An 8,202-nucleotide genomic window follows, 5' to 3' on the forward strand; every position below is an offset into this window, starting at 1 on the left:
GGAGGGGGAAGAATAATAGTTTGTGGACCTTCTTGAATCATTCATCACAGTGTAGTTGTTGCAGGGGTCAACAGAGACATGATCTGTTCAATAAAAACAATGTTATACCAAACCCTTGCCTTTCCATGAAGCTTAAAGTGAACAAAAAGCAATAGATTTAAACAGAGCTCTTCCAGTGAATATCAATACTTCAATAGATTCACTACAGACACGACACAAATGCACCACAGACACAAAACAAGAGGCAAGCTGTTCAGATTTGTGACCCAGTCTGTAAAAATTCTCAAAATCTAGTTTAGAGATAAAGAACATCAGCCATAGTTTCACTATAATCTCAGTATATTAAAGATGTTTAGGTTATTTTTTTCACAGAATGTTCTTTACATCTTGTATGATGATTTATGTTGAAAATTGCAAATCACCATAAAACTAATTCAGCTGCAGGGTTTTCACAGACAGAGTCACATTTATGGTTTAGATTCAATATTTAATTGACACATCAATCAGACCGTCTGCAGAACACGTTTACTCATTTAACTGTAATCCACTCACAACACCACAGAAAACACAACACTTTACATTACCAGTAGAGAGGATCCCTGATGTCACATTGATGGCGTTTATGCTCTGAACGTCTGAAAGATTTAAGAAGTTAATGAACAAAGACACAAACATAACATGTATAGACACATTTAAATTGAATATTTAATATCATTACCTGCACAGTATGCACTGTTACATATAGTTGGTTTAACAAACTCATAGACATAATAATTATCTGGACAGGCTTTGACTCGAATGGGATATGACTGATAAAAACAGCAGTAAGTGGCCGCATGACTACAAACATGTCTGGTCACCACTCCATCCTCAGGTTTTGGGTGTCCATCACTGAGCCACAGTGGATAATCAGTACCACATCTGGATGTTGGCACACATGTTTCTGACATTCGAACGTTCTGACCATTAAGATAAAGACGATACCAGCCGACCCAGTTGACATTTCTGTCACACATGGAGACAGTAGAATAGCTTGTTGATCTTCTTGAATCATCCATCACAGTGTAGTTGTTGCAGGGGTCAACAGAGACAAGATCTGTTCAAAGAAACCATTGTTTATTTAAAGTCCACAGCCCTCGTTTCTGTCATCTACTGTACATGAAACATTTGTCCAGACCCACATCTCACTGGAGGATTAAACAACTTCAACAACAATACCATTCACACATGTACACAAGCTGTTTTGTATTTAACAAGAGGAAAAAGTGAAGTTGTTTGTAATAAGTGAAGGAGATAATGATGTTCGTGAAGTTAGTGTTTGTTATTTTCATCTGGATCTAGACAGATTTATTGTGTTCATCTATTATTTGCCGTTGATTTCAGGTTGTGTGATTGTAGTTGTTGTACTCCATTTGAAGCAACTTCACATCATAACATTGATCGTTTTAGCATTATGCTAAGAGAATGCTAATTGTGTTATCATCATACTAGCAACATGCTAATTGTGTTAACATCATGCTATCAAACATGCTAAGCATGTTATCATTATTCCAGCAACATGCTAATTGTAGTAGGATAATTTTAGTAAACATGCTAATCATGCTTATCGTGTTAAATTATGTTAGCAAAATGCAAATCCCGTTGGCAAAATGTTAGCAACATGTAAATTGCGTATATCTTCATGTCATCAAATGTGGATAGCGTTATCATCATGTTAACAATTTAGCATCAATACAAACTAAAACATGATAATTCATCTTAACAACATACTAAGACTGTTTTTTTTCAACTCTAGCCTGGTTTTTATACACTGGGTTCATAAAGGACGAGTTACATAAGCATAGCTGCTAACCTAGCCAGCAAAGACAATGGTGCCCGGATAGGTTTGATGTGGGCTGTCTTCTGGTTCTCATCTGGTTTTGTCCGCGGGTTCCATGTAGGCCCCACATGTGTTAGCCAAGATGAAATAAACACTGCTTAGTGTCCATACTACAGACTGCTAAAATGTGACACTGAAAAGTTGCAGTTAATGAGATAATGAAGTGATAACAAGCAGAATCACTGATACACACAGAAACAACAAGTATAGAAATAAAAACAACTGACTTCAGCCACAATCCAACAAACACCATGAACATCTTTATATTATTGAAAATAACTGGTTTGATGTCACCATTCTGGTGATACGTGTTTCTTTTAGTAGGGCAGTTTGACTCTTAATTGTTTTAATGGTAGTGTTTCTTTGATGGCTGTAGCCAATATTATTCTGTCAAGAAAATCACGAAAGTCCATGAACTTATGCATTTGGCTCTTTTATGGAGAGTGCGCAGTTTTTAGGTTCTGATGAATTTATATCAATGAAGTTTTTGTAAGAGTGATTGTATAATATTTATGTATTATATTGTGATCAATCATGTAAATGATTGCAAGCTCACCTTTGACAAGGAAGTATGAGTTAAAAAATGTTTTATACAACTGCAAAGATTATTCGCACACAAATATCAAGAATCAGAAAATGAATCTCAACAATGGTAACATGTTTCATGCTGTAATGTAATGCATCATACAAAACTCATCCCTGACTATCAGAATGCATTGCAGTATGAAGCATGTCACCATCCTTGAGGTTCATATGTGGATTCTTGATGCCTGTGTGAGGGCAAATATAACCGATGTCAATATGTGTAAAAAATGTGTTCAATGCTTTGCTGTTATTTTCTTAATTCTTTGCATAACTGATATATAAATCACTTAAAGAATCACTAATACAGTCATCAGAGAGAAATTAAGAATAAAAAATGATGAGTCAAACATCAACACTAAAGCAAACACTCATCACATAAACTGTTATTTTCATTAAAATATTAACAGGAAAAAACTCTCTTTATTCTGAAAACATAAATAATTAAAGATGTTAATTGTGTTTGTGGAATTGTGGCTGAAGTCAGTTGTAGTTCTCGTTGTTTCTGTGTCTATCAGTGATCCTGCTTGTGTTATCACTTCAAACCCATCTGTGCCTCATGTGTCTTTGCTGGCTGGGAAGTTAAGACTATGTCTTAACAACTGGTCCCACTGACTAGTGATCAGTTTGGACTAATAAATCGTACTTTGTTTTTATTTAAAAAATTCCAATCTACCTTTTTATGTGACCGACTTAAATAAGTTATGACCAGATTTGAGGAAAATTATTGGATAACTAACTTTTCAAAGCAGCTTATGCAACCGGCCCATAATGTTTGTTTCCATCATGTTAAAAATGTCTAATTTAAAACTTTTCAAACTATTTTAAAATCTTCGGCATAGGCTTTGTCAAGCCAACATTACGTTTGTTATCAAACTATGTATTTACTATTATTTTTATGATAATATTTCAACAATTTTAAACATTAATTGCAGTTTCAAAAGTGATGTTGATTTACTCTCTTAAACATGGACAAATCAAAAATTGTAACATTATGTTTGTTTGCTATCTGGATAGGCCAAAGTCTCATGTGTTTAAAGACGGGTGTATGATTTTTTAAGACAGACTTAAAGTAGAATTACCTGCACAGTATGCACTGTTACATACAATTGGTGTAACAAACTCATAGACATAATAATTGTCTGGACAGGCTTTGACTCGAATGGGATATGACTGATAATAACAGCATTGATCGCTCCAGTGACCACAAACATGTCTGGTCACCACTCCATCCTCAGGTTTTGGGTGTCCATCACTGAGCCACAGTGGGACTTGTGTACCACATCTGTATGTTGGCACACATGTTTCTGACATTCGAATGTTCTGACCATTGAGATAAAGACGATACCAGCCGACCCAGTTGACAGAAGTGTCACACATGGAGGATGAAGAATAATAGCTGGTGGATCTTCTTGAATCATCCATCACAGTGTAGTTATTGCAGGGGTCAACAGAGACAAGATCTGTTAAATGAAAACATTGAGATCAGATGTTTTGATGCGTTTGTGGTTACTTATGTTATAACTTGAAGAAAATAAAGAATGGTTTTGGCTATTTTATAATCTTCAATTTGAGACATTAAAAGTACATGGGGTATAAATTGACATGAGATGTAGACTTAAATCACAAAAGCTTAACGAAAACTATCGAACTGCAGGCCTACATGAAGTTTTATTCTTCATCCACACTACAACCAAAAACAAGGGTTTTCAAATGTGTCCACTGTGGAGTGTGTTTTTGAAAAGCTTAGTTTAGGCCAAAACGGAAAAAAAATGATTTATGTGTACTGGACATTAGATTATAAGATTCAATTTATTCAACAATCCTGCCACACTGAAATTGGATACTCACATGCAAATGAATTTGGTATAGCGTATGTAAATATGTTAGAGAAAGAGATAATGAAACAAATAAATTAATAAATAATGTTGACATAATTGTTTATGTTTTCAGACCTCGGTTGAAAAGCAACATGTGCACCAGAATGCTTCTCCATGTCAATATATCAGACACGACATTGTAAAATCTTTCACACTTGCACAACAGTTTAACTAAAAACTCACTTTAGATGAACTCTTGTCTTAAGACACTGTTAAAAATGTGTTTTATATAATACAACAGTTCATCAAAGTCTGCAAAACATCTTAAAAACAAACATCTTTAGCTGATCACAGTCACAAAAGAAAAATCACCATATTAAGTAAAAATGTAAATACATAATACAGTGAGATATTCTGTAAGTAAGTTATTAACCAAATATTTAATTTTAATTAAAAAATAATTTGATAACTTTATAGAATGAATATAAAATAAATGGTGAAATAAACTTCCTGAGTATGTTACATGACTTTGAACGAAAAATGTTTTTTAACAGTGCACCTGGTTTACACTTACCCGGCAAAACAAAGATGACAGCAAACAGTTTTATTATTATTGTTAGTTTTATCATTTTATTAACACCTAAAATGAAAAACACAAACATACAATTATTAACAATATTACATTTGTTGTGTAAAATTAAACAAATGTATCTTATATAACTAATATCTTGTAACGCAATTTTAAATATGAAACCAATAACTAACCAATAATTTGGTAATGGTATCACTTCAGCTTTAAGGAATATAGTTAAAGACACAGTTGTATACTGCTTTTATATACATATTAAAAATATTTTTTTATGGTGATAAAATATAAAGTTATTTCCAAACAAAAACAAAACTATTTAAAATAATGAATTGATAATAATAATATTTGATGATATTACAAACTGCAAATCGTGGCAAAACAAACTTACTTTTGAGACGGGCGGATGATATTTTTCTAGACAGATGAGTGTGTAGATCCAAAATCAGGTGTTAAATAACTTTAAAGGATGTAAAACATATTGTTAGTTTCAGTCTTATAAAACACACAAAATGGAAAAGAGTCTGTGGACTTTAATCCAGGAGCAACACAACTAAAAACATTAAGAGTGATTCAAAGATAAAAATAAAGAGGAATGGACAAATGACTTGCAAGACAATTGACAATAATAACAAGTTTAAATTGACTTAATTGTGTTAAAAGATTTTTAATACATTTCTATTTAGACAGATTCAAACTGCTTTAATCAATACATTTGCTGTTTTATTGCATCAATCCTAAGTGTTACACTATGTCAAAACCTTTAGTTCAATAGATTGCTGGGAACAAGAACTTACTTTTAACAAAATCAAATCCAGATAAACACAAATTCTGTATAAATGCTGATGGTTGATCATCATTAGTTTTATATTTGGGAGAATTAGAATCTTACCTGAGTTTACATATGGTGTTCTGCACCCGAGACCAACGCTGTCGTTAACTGAGTGAACAGAGTAAATATTTGTGTGTTTATCAGCCTGACAGGGAAATGTACATTCAGGCTCTGTTTCCTCTTTGAAGAGAAAACACACATGGACAAATCCAAACACAAACATGAAAAAAAAACTTTTATTATTTCACTATTATATGTTTTGTAATACATTAGCATATATTCCTAAAAAAAGTTGTTGGTTAAACTTAATTTTATTATGACTCCCTTTCCACACTATTTAATTGGTTTATCTGAACTGAGGTGAATTATACAGACATGTATATTGTACTCTCATCGCATATATTTATTTAATTTCAGAAAAAAATATTTCTTATGTGTTAAGCCAAATAAGTGCTGCAATGTGATACTCTTGTAAAATTAAACATATTTTATCCACATGCAAGGTATGGAGCAACTAGGGAGCATCAGAGGATTTACAGCTCCTATAGTATTTACTCATTGAGTTAAGCTGGACAAACCTATGCCATAAACTAGCTTGTCGCGAACCTAAATAAAACTTGGGTGACCTCCCCAAAAATCACAGATAACAGAAAATCTTCTGAATTTTTTGCATTACAGAACAGTAAAACCTAACAAGACTCATTATCTTCACAAAAACACAAATACAATACAACTTTCACCCGTAGGGTGTGAGTGCGTGAGTGAATGAGTGAGTGTGTGTTCCCTGTGATGGGTTGGCACTTCATCCAGGGTGTATCCTGCCTTGATGCCCGATGACTCCTGAGATAGGTGCAGGCTCCCCGTGACCCGAGGTAATTCGGAAAAAGTGGTAGAAAATGGATGGATGGAAATCCAATCATAAGAGCAAAGCATGCTGGGAACTCAATCCGCTGTTTTGTTTCAGTTAATTTAATTGAATAAATGATTTGTCGAATGGGTCCTGTAGTTGTAGGTTGTTGCATTGAAACCCTCTATAGATAATATACACTAACACTTGAGTAAGTGTTGAGTTACATCCAACTGCATTGATAGTTAGATAGAGTTTTTAGAATCAGAATTTATTTCATTATGGTTTTACTCCTGAAATGTGGCGCATTTCAGTCTTATTCATTTTGTATTATGTTAGGTTCTGAACTCAACTTTAACAGTTGTGAAAAGAATATTTGCTTATTGGCCTCTATAGTAGGTGTTGGTAGTTTTTCACACTAAACAAAGAAAGAATTCATGTAAATTGTAAGATATTGTCACTGAAGAATATATAAAAACATTTTGTTTCAATTAAAAAAGGATCCACCGTTCAGCTCACAAACTGTATGAACAGAGTTTTGTAGTGAGTGTAAAATAATAATAATAATAAAATGTTTCTAGAAGCAAAATATTATTTTGATGAGGAAATAAAGAGAGACAAATAGCCGACAAGGAAGGAGCACTGTTCCATATCTGTCTGTATCTCTTGATGTTTTCCTGCTGAAATCATGGAACATTCATGAACGGTAAAGTCCCTCTAATGGTTCTTTGTCATCATTTGAATACGCACAATATGCTCTTGTTATTACATTTCCAGTAAACAAAAACTATAGTAAAAAAAATTATAGAAACAGCCAGGTTTTAACTATGAATCAAAAGACAAAAGCAAAATAAATTGTTGAATTGCATTAATTCATTAAACATAAACACCATTAAACACAGGATGTTGTAAATGATTGAGAGATTGATGACTGGAGGGATTACTCTGACTGCTAAATGCACAGAAAGTTAGATAGAATACAAGGTAAATACATTTTATCTTTTTTTTTTTTTTTTTGACACACCTAGACAATACTCATCATACAGTCCTCAACAATGGTGACAATCATCAAACGAATTCAGACAGACAGATTAAGTTCAATGCATGTGGGGAGTCATGAATGAATTGTACTGTGATGTTACCCAGCATTCATTGCAGCAAGAATCGTGGCCCAGATGAGGTGGTATGGGGAGTAAGGTGTTGGCCGGATTTGGGCATCTTGAACTCATCACATACTTAAATGAAAACGCCTTTGCTACGTCATCAGCCATTTCTTCTGCTCTCTACAATTAAGATATGTATTCATCAAACCACTGACAGCAATATGAACAGCACTATTTATAATAAGAGTAAAATAAAAGTAGGCATACAATGAATGACAGTGGCATAATATATTTTTTTAATGCAGGAAAATTAAAATGATGCCACATATTTTCAGAACACCATGGAGTGACAATTATTTTCTAGTAGGATTGACAGCGGAACAGACGGATAAAGCACTAAGATTCATTTTAGCTCGGTTGTTAGCATGCTCCGGATACCGGACACACCATGGAAAATCCCATCTTAATCCCTTACAATACATTCACCTGTGTTTTGTCAGTTTTATAATCTGGAGATGGAGATGGTGGTCTAGTGGGTTAAACCACTGAACTG

This window comes from Triplophysa dalaica, chromosome 2 (assembly GCF_015846415.1).
Source record: "Triplophysa dalaica isolate WHDGS20190420 chromosome 2, ASM1584641v1, whole genome shotgun sequence".
NCBI lineage: Eukaryota > Metazoa > Chordata > Actinopteri > Cypriniformes > Nemacheilidae > Triplophysa > Triplophysa dalaica.